This window comes from Helianthus annuus, chromosome 17, assembly GCF_002127325.2.
Source record: "Helianthus annuus cultivar XRQ/B chromosome 17, HanXRQr2.0-SUNRISE, whole genome shotgun sequence".
NCBI classification, from domain to species: domain Eukaryota; kingdom Viridiplantae; phylum Streptophyta; class Magnoliopsida; order Asterales; family Asteraceae; genus Helianthus; species Helianthus annuus.
The window spans coordinates 21,684,564-21,703,931 of NC_035449.2; the positions used below are offsets into that span (position 1 = coordinate 21,684,564).

Below are 19,368 nucleotides of genomic sequence, written 5' to 3' on the forward strand. Positions count from 1 at the left end.
GTACCACCGGCTCCGGCTCACCAGCTGCGAGCAACAACCCAACCGCATGAGATCTATCGCGAAGACGTCTCCTCAGATCACGCTCAGGTTCGTCTAACGGCTCAACAACTTCTGGAGCGGGGGTTGAGGACATCAACCTGCAAATGAAAAATAGACACAGTGAATAAATTATTATTATATTAATGCTGTTTTTTTAGCTGAAATAAAACAGAATATTTGTAAATAGGGCTGAAAAATTTTATAAAAATTCAAAACGGGCCCGGAATTTTATAAAAGTTAAAACAAGTAAAGTAATCGAATCGGCTAGCATAAAAATGATTTTTTGGAGCCGAAAACTCAAAGAATAAACGAATAATTAGTCCGAATTCGAACAAATAAATGGAATAAAAATTCACGAGTATATGAAAATGAGCTTGAAAATGAATAAATTGAATTAAAAACAAGAAATATTAACAAATAAATAAACGAATAAATGAATAGGAAAATATTCACAAATATTAACAAGTATATACACCGATAAAATAATGACTCGGGTCGTTCCTAAAACTCGCCACATCCCCGGCAACGGCGCCAAAAACTTGACGTGTGCGCATATATACATGTTTTTACAAAGAATATAACACACGATTCGGTTTTAAATTTATAAAAATGATTTATACTTCAACATTAAAACACACACGAAAGGGCAAGTGTACTGTAACACCCCAAATTTCGTAAGTCATATTATAAAAATTATAATCGCAATATTTGATGGAAAAGAAATGGTAAATATAAATTTTACCATTTATAAAGTTTTATAAGTTTTAGTAAGTCTAGATTTTATATATACCTAAAAGTTAACTAAGTTAGTATGTAAATGTAAGGAAAATGGCATGTTCTAAAAGAAATGAGGGGGTGGAAATGAAAATTGTGGAATTAAAACACTTAATAAAAAAAAGGTCAGTGTTTGGGTTCTGGGGGCGTGTGATCGAGAGAGGGAAAGAGCCAGAAGAATCAAAACCCTAACAACCCAAAATCCATCAAATTGAAAGGGAAATTGAAGGTTTATCGTATGCATGAACTAGGAATGTTAATCACTTGAGGATCTCCAACATCAAGTGTTAGGTTTCGATAGTAAAGGCTAAGTTGCCTCCTCCATTCTCATTCATTCAATATATATAGTTATTTACAAAACCCTAGAATAATTACAATTGGCATAAATATGGAAATACAATCTTGACTCCTATTACACCCCGCAGTCGAAACGGGAGGTTGCTGAATGTTGAGACTGGAACGAAAATCATCAAATAGTATCCGCGGCAATCCCTTTGTGAAGATGTCAGCAATTTGGTGACGGGAAGGCACATGAAGAACCCGTACCTGACCTCGTTGAACTTGTTCTCGTACAAAGTGAATGTCAAGCTCGATGTGTTTTGTACGCTGATGCTGCACCGGATTACCGGATAAGTAAATAGTGCTGACGTTGTCACAGTACACTAACGTAGCACGAGTGAGAGGTCTTTTAAGTTCGAGCAGTAAATTGCGTAACCAGCAGATTTCAGCAACCACATTAGCAACGCCACGGTATTCAGCTTCCGCACTGGAGCGAGAGATGGTGGGTTGTCGTTTAGACGACCATGAGATCAAGTTATCACCATAATAGACACAATATCCACTCGTGGAACGGCGAGTGTCAGGGCAGCCGGCCCAATCCGCGTCGGTCACGGGACAAAAGTTATACTCTTTTTTTTATTTTTTTTATTTTTTATTTTTTTTTCAAAAACTTGATGTGCTAAATGTGGGTTAATTAAAAACAACTAAAATTACCCTAATTCTAGACTCTCTAAGTTTTAAATTTATAAAACTAAGACTCTCTAAACCCTAAACCACACGACCGGCAAGTGTACCGATCGATGCAGTATAGCCTAAGGAAGTCCGAGTATCGAACCCAAGAGACTCTAATGAATTACGCTAATGACTCTATCTAGACTAAAACTGACACGACATACTAAATTGTTTATTGATTGGGGGGTTTCTAAATATCTTAAAAAATATAATAAAATATTAAACTAGAAAAATCAAAGAAAAGACTAAACACGAATGTGGACGAAGGTTTTGACCAGTGGTGATGAAGACTACCTAGGTTAGACGCAGGCTAAACTCAGAAGGGATTTCTATTCGATAATTTTGTGGTGTGGAACCGGGATCGTTAAATGCTAAACCTATTAAGACACCACTAAGCCCCTCAAACACTCTCAAGGCGATTCTTGTGGCACTACCTAGGATGTTATGCTCACCGGCTTTCTAGATTTTCCTTTCAGTACTCTAGTTTCTTGAAAGTGCCTATGTAAGACACTCTACCTTGCCGCGCGAATGTCTAAGGCAACTACGGGTTTTAATCTTGGTTTAATAGACAATGGAACGTTAAGGACTTATAACCAAACCGAGACCTATTAATACCCTCGAGCCTCACAGCGACGAGTTTAGCAGCACACTTGATTTTATTAAATACCGAATATTGTTTCTAAGGTTACTTATGCACTTTTCACCCTAAAGGATTAATGACCTATTACGTGATATAGACACTCACCTAAATCAAGAATCCTAGCACAACCCTATTATGTGATAAAGACCGTCACCAAGGATTACACGAAGCAATAATCAATAATAAAATAGTCACAAGCACGCATACGCACCAAGTTAAATTCCCATAGCTTTTACAGTACAAGAAAAATCCACAACCACGCCAAGAACCGAATAAAAATCCAAACTTATTAAACTATTGTCATAACCTAGGTAGTTAATGAAGATCTAGCCGAGAAACATGGTCTTAAAAACAATCAAACGAAGTTTCAAACAAGAATTCATAGATATCAAACAAGAAAAGTAGAAAACTAAGGAAATTAAGTAGCGAAACCCGTTAATCCCTTGCTCTCCAAGCTTCTTGACCTTCAATCCAATGATTCTTTAGCCTTGATCATATGTAAATCGCCTTCAAAAAATATCTAAGAATGTATCTTCGTGCGTCTGATCGTTGCTGCCGTCCCCTCCGATGTTCCTCTTCAAAAGTCGCTACCCCAATGTTGATTTATATTGGTCGCAGAGCCCAATGTCACTATTACCTAATTCTGCTGGGCTGATGATGTTTCACGGCCCAAGTGGGCTTTTCATTCACGTCCAGAATGTTGATAATGCATGCCTCCAAACGTGTGTCCCTATTGCAGCCGTCTAATTTTGATGCTGTCTCCTCAAAAGATTAATAGGGCCGCCCCCCCCCCCCCCCCCCCCCCCCTCTGGCATACATATCCCCTCGTGAACCATAGTCCAATAGGGTTATCATATAAATCATAACATGTTAAATTGATTAATTAACATGGCCCAAAGTCAACGTAAACATGCTGCATTTACATGAGGCTCTCTTTTTTTATCATGTGAAAGATCATAAGCCAGACCCACAAAATACTCGAATAATAACAATATCAAATGGCAGCAGCTTTCATCTAACGGGTATTTTAGCAGCCCAAACTTCATGCGGCGAATTTCCTTCGATCATTGGCGTCCTACTCTACCCAACTGGCTGGTTATTTCCATATTACTCTTTTTTGCTCCATTTGCACCAGGTTCTGCCAAAACACAAACTAATATAATATAATACAAAAACTAAATAAAACAAATAAAAACTATACAAAAGTTATACATTTTACACGGGACAAATATGCGTATTTTACCCCACATCAAATATCCCCACACTTAACCTTTTTCGTCCCCGAAAAAGAATTATGCAAAACGGAATCATAGTCGAGATAATCATTCGGGCCAAAGCTTATGTTACTTATTAAAATCGAAACTTGTGTTAGCCGCGATTGCAAGTATATTGATCCTCTTAAACCCAACCCCGTTCCAAGCCCTTATCATGCAATTTAGGTTCAAGTACGGTTAATCTACCTAGGGTCTCACACTAGAAATTACAGGACCATCTACTCCCACCTCAAACTTATAGGACAAACGGAACGATCACTGGACCAATTCCCAACCGTCTTATATCAAAACCAGGAGAGTTTACAATCAGATTTTTTTTCCATTTTTTTTCTCTTTTTTTTCATTTTTTTTCCGTGAGTCTAGACGGTGCTTTCCCAAACCAAGAGGCAATCCGGCTGTAGAGTTGCTATCCCCAACCACAGACTACTTAGTTTCGGTACTTTTTATTATTTTTTTCTTTTTCTTGCTTTGCACGGTCGATTTCACACACCCTAGCGGTAATTCGGCTGTAGAGTCACTATCCCCAACCCAGACTACATAGAAGTGGCTACTTTCATTTAGTTTCTAGCTCACTTTTTATTCTATTTTTTTCTTATGATCACAAACTCTAACGGTTTTAACTTATAACGGTGCCCCTTATGTTATTTTTGGCGGTTTCAATTTTCCCACTTTCCCTAGATGAGAACCCACTAGTAGACCGACATTTAGGTATATTTAAGATCAAAGGAACTCAAAACCGAACCAGGCCTACCCGCATATCCCAAACTAGACACAAGCACGATTAAATTATCTCATATTATTATTATTTCAACCCGAACAAAAACTCGACTTTTCTATCATTTTCCGTTTTATTTTGCAAACTTCTTATTTCAAAGGACATTTTCTAATTTTTTCATTTTTTCATTTTTTCATTTTTTTATTTTTTTGTATTTTTTTTAAGACTCAAGACACTACTAACTAGACACTAAACGATAGTTTCCATCCCCACACTTAAACTTTACATTGCCCTCAATGTAAGATGGAAACCGACTCAAAAAAACTAAAAAAAAATAAGAAATAAAAGACCAAGGGCAAAATTGGAAAGGACTTAGCTGATTAAATAAGATGTATGCTCCCATGGTCTCGTCCAATCCAGCTCGATCGTATAGCATTTCATTTGCGATCGGCTTTGACACTGACTAGTACACTTGGTAAATGCATGGAATTTGATAAGCAGCTCCAAAATCGTCCGAATGGAGATTGAGTACGGGTGGTATATGCGGCATGATGGGCCTGAGTGGGCCGAGATCCAAGAATTTCTTGAGCAGAGGATGGACCGCTAGGAGTGGGGTTGAGTGTCGGGTATGGACAAGGAGGGGCGGCCCACTGTTGATTCTGTGGCGGACTGGCCCATGGCTGCTGGGTAGGTGCGGCCCACTGCTGGGAGGCCCAAGGAGGAGGGGCGGCCCACTGTGTAGTCCATGGGTTTGTCGAAGAGTTCCAGTTTGGCCATGAACTGTGGCTGTTGTTACCACGCCCGCGACCCGAGTTTCGGCCACGTCCTCTGCCACGCGAGTTTCGTCCACGGCCGCGACCACCATATTGGCCGTCGGAGCGGTAGTCACCCGGTCCGTGGGTATTGGTAGTTGATCGAGAAGCGTTGGTGTTGAGTGCGGTACCGGCGGTTTGAGATGCTTGAAGGGCTTGCTCAGCTTTACGAGATTCCACCAGGATAAGTTTAGAACGAGCATCATAGAAGCTGGGAAGAGGATCCTGATTTTGGAGATAGTGGCGATTCCCTCATATTGTTCGTTCAACCCACTGATGAGTTGAAGAACAAGACTCTGATTATCGACTAGAGCTCCGACACTTGCGAGTTGATCAGAAAGAACCTTCAACTGTTGACAATATGCAGAAACATTCGGAAAGCCGCTGAGACGTGTGTTGGAGAACTTGTGCCGAAGGTGAATAGCCCGGGAACTTTTGTTGTCGTGAAAGATATTTTCGAGAGCCACCCATGCTTCGTGCGCGGTAGCATTGGGTTTTAGAATAGTGTGTAGAAGATCACTTGATATGGTCGCATAAATCCACTGCAAGACAATAGCGTCCAGTCGATCCCACGAGTCGTCGACTGGTTGGGTGGATTTGTCTTTCTCTTTGTCAGGTTCCTTTGACGAAGACGATTCAGCGGTGGGCTTCCGGGACAGATGCTGAATAACTTGGAATGCACGGCAGTGGAGGCGAAAAAGTTCGCTCCAGGAAGCATAAAGGCCGCAATCCATCTCGAGGGTTACGGGGATAAGGCTTTTGATATTATTGACAGTGGAGGCAGGATGAAGCTTAGTATCCATGGTGTGGGATGAGAAGAGAGGAGATGAGAGGCGAAGCAGAAGCAATGGGAGGGGAAGGGACGAAGGAGACGACTGCGATTAACAAGCCTGGTCTCTTGATACCATGTTAGGTTTCGATAGTAAATGCTAAGTTGCCTCCTCCATTCTCATTCATTCAATATATATAGTTATTTACAAAACCCTAGAATAATTACAATTGGCATAAATATGGAAATACAATCTTGACTCCTATTATCAAGTAAGTCGAAATTTGTGATTTGGTGATGTTTGATTTGGTGGGTTTTGTGTAATCCGTGAATGTATGTAAGAATATTGATGATAGAAGGTTATAATTAGTCCATAAGACTTGAATGAAGTATGAAATTCGAATTATATTGATGTTTTCATGTAAACTCATTTATGTATGAAACCCACATGAAAATTTATGATGGTTTTGAAGTAATGATAGATGTAGTATGATACATGAACTTGAATTATGCTTATTGATGTTAAAGAAATCTGAATATTCGATGAATTTATGTGTTTATGATGTAGTGCCATGATTTTAGAAAGACTTGGTAGGAATGTGCTTAATATGCTTATACATTATGCTAGTTGAGTAGTACGCACATAAGGTGTTCGACGAAATGTTTGAGTTAAATTGGTTATGTATGAACATGAGAAATTGAAGTATTGATGATCTAATGATGGTATAAAAAATATAAAAATAAATGTGAATAATGAACGTTATGGTAAATGATGTAAATGTGCGTAAGTGATGTATAACGCGAAAGCTAAACGCGTATGTAATGCACCTTATAGGGTCGAAGAAAGGAGCGGAATCAAACCAAGCAAAGGCAATCGGAGCGCACGACTCCGGTAAGTTCATATGAACTTCGCTCATGTAGAAAGTAGATTTTTGTGTTAGTTCTCATGTAAATAATTGTTTGATGTTCTATGCGGAAATTTATAGTAAAATGTCTTAATCCGAATTGTTAGTAGAAAAAGGGAAACGTTTATTGACGACCCGTACAAATGGGTCTAAAGTATGAGAATAAGGTGTTCTTGGTGATGTATTGACCCGTAGTTAAACGGGTCAAGTAAGATGAAATTGTTATGAAATTAAGATAGCTAGTGATGACTTTTATAAGCCAAACTAGTGAAATATGGAAAATTGGAAAAGTAAGGATAAGTATGATCCGTGAGAACGGGTCGGATAAATTAGGATGAGCGATGATGACGGAGACTAAGATGGTGCTATAACCGTTAAACGGAATTGTCATATGAGAAGTTGAATGAAAAGATGTAAAGAAATAATGACCTGGTAACGGGTTAAATAATGATGAAAAGCAAAATGTATTAGTAATATGTTTTAACCGAACTAACTTGTAAGTTTGTGTTATGGATGTAGGTGAATCTCACTCTTGATAATGGCGAGCTTGGATCGAACACACCACATTGCCCTTTTATGCGCTTCCGGTTTAAGTCGTCTTTGTAAATGGGTCAAAACACTTTCATAATGTAAATGTTAAGTTTATGTCTAGGATGTTTCGTAAGTAAGTTAGGATTTTAAATCTTATTTTGGTAGTTTGGACAAAAACATTTTTGATGGAATCTTGTATGGTTACAACTTTCATGTCTTTTGAAATGTGTCGTAGATTTTAGTTTGAACGGTGATTGTTAAAAGCAGGGAAATGCTTATAGTACGAACGGGTCATGCCCAATTTTCGTTAAAAATAGTATGTCATTATTTGTATTTTTTCGAATGTGAAAAAGTGGGCGTCACAAGTTGGTATCAGAGCCCAGGTTTGAGGGATTCAAGTATTAGAGTTAAAATACTTGAACTCAAACCGAAAGCTCGAATGAAGGTGTGTTCGTTCCGAAGCGCTATGCAAGTAAGTAAATTATAAATTTGATTATGCTTATAGTTAGGAATAAAAAAAGAGAATTATAGGATTTAGTTTATAAACTGAGTTTTAAGGTAAATGATGATGTTAAACGGGTCCGTTTTTAAATTACGAACACGTAGGAAAAAGAATCGAGTAAAACGGACTAGTAGAACTATAGATATGGAGTTTTAAAGTTAGTATTTTTAGAAAAGGTTAGAGCTGGGCAGATGCAGCAACCCAGACCGAACACTATGTGAAAAAGGGGGCGTCGTGCTGCGCGACACCCAACTGAAATCACCATCGCGTCACGCGACAACGGTCGCGGCCCGCGATAGCTAAAAGGCTATCCTTCGCGGCCCGCGAGGACTTCAAATGCTGGCAATTTTTTTTTAATTTGTTTGTTTTGAATACGGGACTTGTTTTAAACGGTTTCTAAGGCCTCGTAACCAATGTTTAAGGTAATTTTGAAATTAAGAATGATGAGGGAAAATATACATGAAGGATGAAAAGGTAATGCATGAAGTATGAAATATAAATTGATGGTAGTATGATAAAATGAGTTAATTATGATGCAGGAAAGTATAAAAAGAAATTTAATGAATGAAACGAATGTTTTATGTAGATGGCGGACAATGTAAACATGAATGATAATGAAACCATGAATATAAGTTGACTAACACGAAGGCTATTAGTTAAAGAACAAGGAATAAGAAGTTAGTGTAAGAATGAATATATGTTTTGATTAACATGTCTAGAATGTTCGTAATGAAGGATAGTATGGTTTTATGACCTACGGAAATGAATTATTGAAAGCAAATAATGCATGAATGATAAAGAAAAGAATGATACGGTATCTAATAAAGTATGTAATTGTAGATGGTGGGTGCAGTGAGTGTAAATGATGATGATAATGATATTACCAATAATGATGGTAAAACGGTATGCGGTGTGGTCACAAAGTGACCGTTAGCACCGAGAATGATGAACGGTATGGTGTGGTCACGAAATGACCGTTAACACCAAGAATGATGAATGGTATACGGTGTGGTCACAAAGTGACCGTAAACACCGGGGATGATGAATGGTATGCGGTGTGGGCACGAAGTAGCCGTCAACGTCGAGGATGATGAAAGGGATGCGGTATGGTCACTAAGTGGCTATTAACACCCGGAATTATGAAATAAAAGCATGATAACCATAATTAAAATGACAAAGGTCAATAAGACGTAAGCATGATGGCATGAAGTAACATATAATGAAGTGAAAAGTATATATATAATTAACAAAAGTGTAATAAGTAAGAGAATGAAAGTCATTGAAATATGTTAGGCATACTAACATATTTTCTAAACTATGTTGTAGAATATTTCTTGAGGCAAAACCAATAGTTTCGTTAAGTTTCAAAAAAATGCAACCTATGATAAATAGGATCCTCTAAATGTCAACCGTGTCATGTCAAAATGTTCCGAAGTGAGAACGTATATGATTGGAAGGTTGTGGATGAAATTCTATAATGAGAGATATGTGGTGTGGCCATAAAAGGACCGTTAACACCTAGTATGAAAGAAAGGAAAGTATAAAAATTTAAAGTGTTAGAATGAAATGAAAGTGACCAAAGAATAACTTTTAATAAGGATCTCGAATGGTATAGTAGATGGCTCGTGAAAACTAAGAAAATTGTTATAAAATATGTTCCGAGTAGCGGACGGTGCGAGAAAGTAAGTAAGAAGGATGAGGGATTCTATTCCCCTATTAACGAAAGACATGCATGATCTGGACTATCGTGACCGATGTTGATGATGAAGCGCAAGTGGAATGAAAGTTATTGAAATATGATTAAAAATGCATCAATGTAACTTAAGATGACATGGAAAGTATATGAAGTAATGAAGGTAGAAAATGCTTAAGGTAGATGACGGACGAAGGAAATACAAACGATAATAAATGACACGGTACGAAGGAATAAAAGCAATGATTACAGAAGAGGATGGTATGGTCCTAGTGTCACACCCTGGCTTTGCGGAAGCGTGGGTTTATTTGGTGTGACTTCTTAATACCATAGCTTAATCACAACAAATCTATATGAAATTAAAACCATGCAGATCATCCATTGATTTAAGTTTTAAAACATCAGTGATATAACGTTGTCTTAAGGCGTTGACTCAAGCAACGGACACTACAACTTGATGACATAAAAACATTGTTCAGAAGACACAAACATCAACATGAAATAAACGCAGTTTAAGAACTGTGACTCGTCCAGGAAAAAGTCACATCCCTTAAACTTGGATGACCTCGTAACTTTAACGCAGCGTGAAAACGGAGCATGCCGTGCCAGATCCTTTAATTCCCTGAAATACATGTAAGTTGGAAAAATCAACATAATGTTGAGCGAGTTCATGTGTAAGTGAGTATGTAAAACCCTTGTAAGTATAAAAACCCTGGTATGTAGCAAATAAGGAAAAGAGATCACCAATGGTTTGCAAGGCCATTGATATGTGTGAAGTGCAAGTAGGAAGACTCAAACCTAGCGGATTTTGCGTTGGGCACAAAGTCACCCCAAGGTCCGTTCTGCTGGGCCTGGGGTTGGGCTCGCTACACCCAGATAGATCTACCGCTTACGTCCCTCGGTCCTACAATGAGGATTAATGGCCTCTAGTTCCCGCCTACCCACTCACATGATCTAAGTAGTAACCCTCCTTACGCTAACCATACCATGTAAAAAGTACTCGTAATCATAGTAACATGTATTTCACCCCCGCAGTTTAGAAAACTGAAAACAGTTAAGAGAAAAGGGGGACATGAACTCACAGTAGTGCGTCCTCGATAACAGCAACTCAAACTCGGTCTGCAACACGACAACCTACAACGTGCTAATATCTATTAGACGAACGACCGTGCCTTAGCTTAGAGTTTTGACGTTCTTGGGGAAATAGTTAGACAACTATTTCGTGTTTATACTTCTTAATTATCGTATAAATAGATTCCTTCCCAAGGATGGGGTATTCGTACATGTATTATGTATTGGTGACTTAAAGTATTGACAAAATACATTTTCAAGTCTCATTTCCAACACTTTAAAGTTTTATGTCAAAACTCATGGCGAGGTTTAATTCCGAGAAATAAAGTTAAACATACTTGTTAGAAAAATAATTTTTCTAAGTCTTGGTATTTTTAGAAAAATTCGCCAGAACTTCCCCTAAAAACGGGAGTGTCCGTGCTAGTACGCACATCTTTTTCTTTTTGAAATCAACCCATGGTCGTCAACAATCAACCCTTACGTTTTAACACGCAAAACACTACCTTTGTCGTTTCAGTTTTAATATCTGAAAAACTGGACTGTTTTCGGACGATTAAATAAAATACTTAACTTATTCCAAAAATTCCCAAATTTTTGTGGAACGTCCTAATCTACCCACAAATTATTGCGTAAAAATATCGGGGTCTAGTTCATTATCAATAATTTGTAGAAAATCGTTTACCGAACTGTGATCAGATTTGTCACATTCTGATCACAGTTTACGGAATAATTCGTCTAAAATTCCTCGTAAGTCCGTTTGTCAAAATTCCAGTTGGGGGTCACAAATACATCAGTGACCATCTTTGATAAAAATTTCAGGGGCTGGTTCGGTTTAGATTTCAAGTTGTGACTGAAAACGTATGACCCATTTTACTGCAGTTAAAATCAGCCTTAGCTGCTGTTACGAAAACAGACTTTTAAAATAGTAACCGACCTTAGAAAAATACAATTCCAGCGCCATTTTCTTCGTTTTTCGAAAAGACACGATTTAGGCTTCAGAAATTCCGTTTTTCGATTTATTAAAGTCCGTTTACAGCCTGTTGAAGGCGGCTGAAAAAGTACATCAGCGTGTTATTTTAAAGTTTAAATGTTATTAATCGTGTTACAAGTGTCCGATTAACGGGTTTAACAAGAAAACAACTTTTAAACATCAAGTATGATTTAATCAACCCTCAAACCAACAAGATTCCGCTTCATGATTCAGACATAAGTAAACTTTTATGTAACTTTTGTAATCTTTACTTTTGTTTAACATCTTTTAATCTTTTGATCTTTGGTGATCTAAACAACAACACATCATACAACATGCCATAAATTTAAACAAGATGAACCAAGTGTAAAGAAACTTACCACTAGCTTATAGCTAGGGATGATTCTTGTGTGAAAATGATGAGAAAAAAAAGATGATGAAAATACTAGAACAATGCTCCTTTGAAGGTTCTTCAAGATACCACCTCCATAGCTCACTTTGTAACTTGAATGGGGCTTAAATCTTGGATGGAGGTGAGGGTGGTTTCGGTTTAGGGGAACCGTAAGTGAGAGAGGGAGTAATGAAGTGGAGTGTGCAATCTTTGAGGAATGATGGATATCTAAAGGACCTTACTCTTATAGATATCTTACATGATTTAGCAAGTTCAACAAGCAACAAATCCATATAAAAAATTAGATTAAATCAAGAAGGCATGGTGGATATATTTGGTGGGTCCACATGGGAATTGAAATTTTTTGCGGGGGGGGGGGGGGGGGTCTAAATGAAAAATTGTGACTAAAATGTAAGTATAAGTTAGGTTTTAGAATTTGATATTTTATATTAGATATAGGATTTTTAGTGGGTGTTATGGCATACGGGGATCATGACTAGCCAAAAATAATAAGATAAGGTATTTGACAAAAATTTAGTGTCCCGGGTAATGTCCGGTTATACGATTAAATACCGCTCCGTTAAAATGTTTAATTATGCCGAAAAAGGTCCTTTATGTATATTTTTGCAACAATAGCTTCATAGTGTAACTTTATCTTCAAACATCTTGTGTTCTTTTGGTCTTTGGATAGCGTCAGCTACACAGTTTCTGACATCAACAAACTCCCCCTTAGCTGATGCTTCCAATCTGCAAAACTTTCATTTGTTGTAGAACAGTGAACTAGCAATCTTTGGTTTAGCAAGTAAACTTCAATTCTTCCAAATCTCTCTCTTTCTGCAATGTAGTAGAAGGATCCTACCATGCATCTTCCCACATTCTTCACTTCACTCTCAATCTGCACTTTACTTGTATTCTGCACTTCATTTTGATAACTGCATCAATCTGTTTAGAAACACAAGCAAGTATCTCGAAAAACCATTAGCCTTTTTCACATTTAAAGATAAACCAATATTTTATCTTATCATGCAAAGACAACAACTTGTCAATTCAAAATGGGAGATCCTTTTAAAAAGAAATCTTTTTGGTATTTTTAATATTTTTCAACACAAACTAAACTAATAAAACTAAACTGAAAAATATTTACAATACTTCTTTTTGTGAGTATCAAGTGCAAGAAGATCATATCAGCACAATCAAACTGTTTTCACACTATTAGATAATTCTTTATTTAATTTTTCGTGAAAAGCAGTTCAAGACGATTACCAGTATGTTTGTCCACTTAAACAAAATGCATGAACATTTCAAGTACCATTACCATATGATACGTTAAAGTAATTTTATTTACTGAAATATTAGCGTGTCCCACAACAGGATATACCCCCACGATCAAGGTATGCACAAAGATTCATCGTAGTAGGTGAGTATACTGATGTAATCCTTTAAGATATCATGACGGTGTCTAGATCTGCATATAATATGTGTTATCATGTTTTGATTGCTTAACTATGAACACCCAAATAAATACTAATCAAATCCTGGAAATATAAACAGCACACTCTATCATGCAAGTATCTTCCCTACTACATATTTCACATGTCCAATCCAGATTTCTGAAATCTTAACTGGGAATAGGTTGAGAAGAGAACAGAATAGATCTTTAGCAGAGATGGTATAATATACAGATCAAATGAGGTATTCTCATTTTGATATAGGTTTATTGGGTTTCTTTTGGGCACTTGAGGGCCTCTTTCGGGTGTATTAGATCTATAGCGCGACAACGTACAGCTAGGTCAGCATGTATCTGGATGCAGCAGAAGCTGTCGTTGCCTAGCACCTCCAGGTCAGCATATATCTGGATGCAGCAGAGGAGGTACACGACTTTTTTCAGAGAAGATTTCAGAATCAGATCAAAATTGTGTGTATCGGGACACATACAGACATTCAAATAGAAATGAGCTAATTCCAAGTGACTTTCTTTCCTGAGGTCATGTACAATTTTAGTTCTAACAGACAGACAGCCAAGATATCCCTAGATGAAATAACAGTATAAAGACCCAAAACTTCAGATTTTGGCAATCTATCAACGCAAGAATTAAGGTCATTAAACCATACACCACTGATGTGTTCCCCACTCATATTCAGTTCGTTTAGGTTTATATCACTTTGGTAAGTTGATTAGTTCATGCTTTTGCCTACTGGTACATCGTATAATGAAGCTGCTATCACACTTAAGCAATTTAATTTCAGTTTCAGTGTGACAGTCTAACTTGCCAATGTACTATCATTTCTTCTTTTTCACACAGTGATAACTCGTTTTTGATTTTCTATTTTTTTTATGTTTTTGAATTTTATAATGTTTTTGTATTTTTGTTTTTTTTTTAATTTTATAACTTACTCCCCCTAAACACACGCACTAACTAAACTCTTTTTGGCTTAGGGAAATTTCTCCCCCTAAATTTTTGTTTTTATGGAGCAAGTTTTAAAAACACAAATTTAAAACACAAACAGACTCCCACTCTAAATCTGACAATTAGTTTTTCACTTTTGAAGTTTAGAAAAATCATAACCATCACTGAAGTAAATAATTCGTTACCTATGTTAACCTACTATTCACCTCATATGCTTTACAGGAACAACCACTGTCGAACACATCAACAGTCCTTCTTGGTCATCCTTCACATTCTCAACAACTCAGTTAGACTTAACAACCCAAACCTGACCGGTTTTGGGTTGACCATGTAAATCCACATAAGATGCTTGTAACCAATATCCATCACACCTTACTGGTGTCTTGCATGTGTTACCCGTTGTTGAACAAGATTTATAATTTCCACTAGGTCTTTGATCGCGAGAGTTCCAATAAAATCTCGGATTTTCTGACCTTTGAATATTATTATCTTGATACCTTCTTCTCCCATTATTATACCACGAATTTTGGAAAAATTTTGGATGTTGTTGAACATTTGAGTTACTAAAACCCCTATGTTCGTTTCTTCTTTGAAAATTTCGATTACCAAAAGTCTGGTATCGATTTTGATATCCACAATTTTTGTATTGACTTTGAAACCGATTTGATTTACCATTAAAATGACTAAATTGTGTAGAATTGCTTCTTGGTCTATCAAATCGTCTTGATGTTGAAGTTTTAGATTGAAATCTTGGTTGATTATATTGACAATGTTGTTGAATATTATTATTCAAACCAACCCTATTCCCTTCCTTAACCTCATCAACTTTTCCTCTGTTTTTCTTCAAAGGACAACAGCTCGCCACATGTCCTTTGGTGTGACATTTAAAACAAGATTTTGTCTTATAAATTCTCTTTTTCTTAAATCTCTTTTTAAATGTTTTCTTCTTTTCGTCTTCAGTATCCTCATCCGATTTATGAGGTGTACTGTTAGACTCAACAGATTCTTTCAAAGTTTCTGGACTACTTGGCAAGTCCACAGCTATCGGATCCACTCCAACTGGTGTAGTAGGCACAAAATCAATTAACTCATTCTCATCAGATAAAAATGAGTAATCTTGATCTTTAGAAGATGAGGCTTTACTAAACCCCAAACCCTTTTTATCATTACTCTTTTTCAACCCCTTTTGAATTTGAGTCCTAACTAATGAAGAATTTCCAAATTTGTCTAACTTTCCTTTAAGTTCAACAATTTGGTCTTGTGCAACGGCCAATTCCCTACACTTATCAGAAAATTCATTAGTTTTATCTTTCACAGTTTCACGAGCCAAATCAATGATCTGTAAGAGTTCATTGATTTTGCTTGTTAAACTGTTGATTTCTTGTTCATTTGATTTGAGTTCATTTAAGCAATTTGACTCTCTTTTAATCAAAAGAACATTTGACTCTTTTTGTTTTTCCAATTCAGCTAATAGAATTTTGTTTTGCTCCGATAGTCTGTTAACTTGACCCTGTAGTTCAGTGCAATTATGACATGTATGACTTACAGGTTCTGATGTTACCTTCACCTCTGTTGTAAGTTCATTCACACCATTCAAGCCCTTTGAAACTTCTGCAGCCTTCTTCTCAACAGCTTTCTTCTTCTCTTCTACCACAACATCTGCATTTCCCTGATATCGCTTTTCTAATGCATCCCACATATCCTTTGAATTAGTGTACTTCGTAAAGGTATGCTTGATGCCATCAGGTAAGGACATTTTAATTGCAGCTAAAGCTTTCTTCTCAGCATCAACCACCTGCCTCTCAGATTCATCCATCTTGTCATAAGACATCACTGTAACCCTTCCTTCTACACGACGTGTAGGAGCAACATATCCATCAATCATACAATACCACATTCTGGTATCTTCACTCTTCACAACCGATTCAAACTCCTCCTTCCAGACAGCATATTCTTTAACGTTTCTCAGCTTTGGCCAATTCTTAACAGTCTCACTGACCTTATCCATTTTAACCATCTTAAAACAAGTTTTACTGTAACCGTACTGATAAAACCGTACAAAATTTTTCCGAAAACTGGTTTTACCAAATTATACCCTTAGAATCGTCTCGAAAAAACGAATCCAATGATATATAATGTCGAAAACCCAATTCGGAAATTTCCAAAGTTTTTTTTTTTACTCCACCTTTTAATTCCTCTAGCTAATTTTGCTGGCAAACCAAGTTAATTTCGCCGGGTTACGCTAATTATGCTGGCAAGCCAAGTTAAATATGCTGATAGAGAAATTATAAATTTGCTGGTAGAGTAGATATAATTATGCTGACTTTTTAAATTCGCTGGAACAAATTCGCTGATTAATTCCTCTGGTCACTTAAATTCGCTGGGTAATTCCTCTGATCACTTAAATTCGCTGGGTAATTCCTCTGATCAATTAAATTCGCTGGGTAATTATGCTAGCTGATCAAATTCGCTGGTAAATAATTTCGCTAGCACGACGTCTTGTAACTTCGCCGATCACCGTAATAATGTCGCTGAGGACAATTATAACGGTTACCAAAGTCGCCTTTGGATTTTAATTTCGCCGGTCACCGAGTTACTAGATCACAATTTCGCTGGTCTGTTAGAGTATTTATCCGATTTCAGCAAATTTGCTAGAAAATTTTGGAAACTCAATCTGTTCGAAATTTCTAAAGATTTTCCAGATTCTTCAAACAGTTTCCTGCAAAATTAAACACCAAATCAGCAGAATTTTTTGAAGAAAATACGAAGAACACGAAGAACAATCTTCGAATCTTCAAGACTTTCTTGCCAAAATCCTTTCAAAAGTCAACCAAACCTGCAACCAAAAACACTTAAACAGCAAAATTAATTACGCAAACAGATCAAATTAACCCTAAAAATTTCGAAAATCCCAAGAACAAACACAAAAATTTCGAATTTTTTTTAACCACAATCCAAAACCCTAGTTTTCTGCAGCAGCCAATTCTGAACCGACCCTTCAAGAGCCTAATGCTCTGATACCAATTGTAGGTCCCCTTGATGTGTATGGATCTTCACAGAATTGTCAATCCGATCAAGAGTGCGGAATCCTCTTGATCAGAATATAGCAGAAAGAGTAGAAATAGAAATCAGCAATTCACTTTCAAACCGGGTTTTTATTGATTATCTATCAAACTGAATCACAATCAATCAAAACCCTAACCACACACTCAAATTCGTCCAAGTCTAGCTCTCACGAATTCTAATGCCTCTCAAACTCTGTTTTGGCTGATTAACCTAAACCCTAATGTCTAACCTTGTTTATATAACACAAGGTTTACAACTGGGCTAGGTCAAAACCTCATGGGCTGCGAATTGGACAGGCCCAATTCGCCCCCCATCACCCAATGTGGGTTTAGTTTAGCCCAAACTCAATTATCTCACTAATACAAAGCTAAACCCGCTAACTGTTTATCGTTGAACTAATTACAAGATATCCAAAGACCAAATCTAAGCTGTTGTCACAAATATGCACCAACAATAAATTATTCCCGACACTTAGGAAAATATACGGGACCGTTCTGCAATGTTTTTGCACTTTATTAGTAATTTAAAATGCTAAGTTTTGTATTAAAGTGCAGAATTTTGTACTTAAAGTACGTTTTAGGCACATCCGGTCACTATAAACTTCACCTAGTGACGTAGTTCTACAATCCTCACCTCCCTACACTCACTACTAGTGTAGTAAACTATTCCCGGCTCATACTGGCCTTAGAGGCAATGTCTGCCTGATGCTGGTTATGTCAGCATGTTTGATGGGTATCCCGTATAGTGTGCTCACTGTGCTTTTTGTGCATCAGGGTTGTCACTGGTGTTTGTGCATAAATAATAGAGCGACAGTATAAAATGTGATGCTTGAGCATGTATGTATCAGAAATCAGTAAGCAGTTTAATCACAGTTGTAAGCAAGCACAGTAATTAAGCGGTAATTAAATATTAATTAATTTGTACGGATACCTGGTTTGGTGAGGGTTGTCACATTTTCCCCCCGTTAAATAAATTTCGTCCCGAAATTTAAGTTCTGCTACAAGATGCAGGGTTCTTAGGAAACAAATGGGGGTATTTCTCTTTCATTCGATCCTCACGTTCCCACGTGAATTCAGGTCCATGCCTAGCATTCCAACGAACTTTGACGAGTTTGACACTGCTCCTGCGAGTTTTATTAACTTTCCAATCCGTGACCTCAACAGGTTCTTCAGTAAAGTGGAGCGTGTTGTCGATATGAACTTCGTCAGCATGAATGATCACTGTATCTTGTGTTGGACTTTTTCTCAAATTGGATACATGGAATGTATCGTGAACACCATGGAGTTCAGCAGGTAGGTCCAACTTGTAGGCTACAAGCCCAATCCTTTGCAGAATTCTGAAAGGGCCAATGTAACGCGGATTCAACTTCCCACGCTTTCCGAAGCGTGCCACACCCTTCCAGGGTGAAACTTTCAATAAAAGCATATCTCTAACTTGGAATTCCAAATGTTTCCGGCTTTGATCTGCATAGGCTTTCTGTCTTTCGCGAGCCGCTTCGATGCGTTTTCAAATCTGCGCAATCTTGTCTGTTGTTTCTTGGACGATTTCGGGACCAACAAGCTGCCTATCACCTGCGTCAGCCCAACATAGGGGTGATCGACACTTGCGTCCGTAAAGAGCTTCAAATGGCGCGGCTCCAATACTAGTGTGGTAGCTGTTGTTGTATGAGAATTCGGCCAATGGTAAATGCTTATCCCAGCTACCACCAAGATCCATTACACATGCTCTCAGCATATCCTCCAATGTCTGAATAGTTCTTTCACTTTGGCCATCAGTTCGCGGATGGAATGCAGTGCT

The 19,368-nt window shown here is 37.4% G+C and overlaps 1 long non-coding RNA gene across 1 annotated transcript in view; it reads left to right on the plus strand.

Moving 5' to 3' along the window:
- Nucleotides 1-998: 998 nt before the first annotated feature.
- The window catches only part of LOC110925710, a 34,565-nt gene continuing 16,195 nt past the window's right edge, over nucleotides 999-19,368 (plus strand). Inside the window, exons 1-2 of the long non-coding RNA XR_004886341.1 lie at nucleotides 999-1,097; nucleotides 6,870-6,926. This is a non-coding gene — a long non-coding RNA (uncharacterized LOC110925710). The remainder of the gene's footprint in view (nucleotides 1,098-6,869; nucleotides 6,927-19,368) is intronic.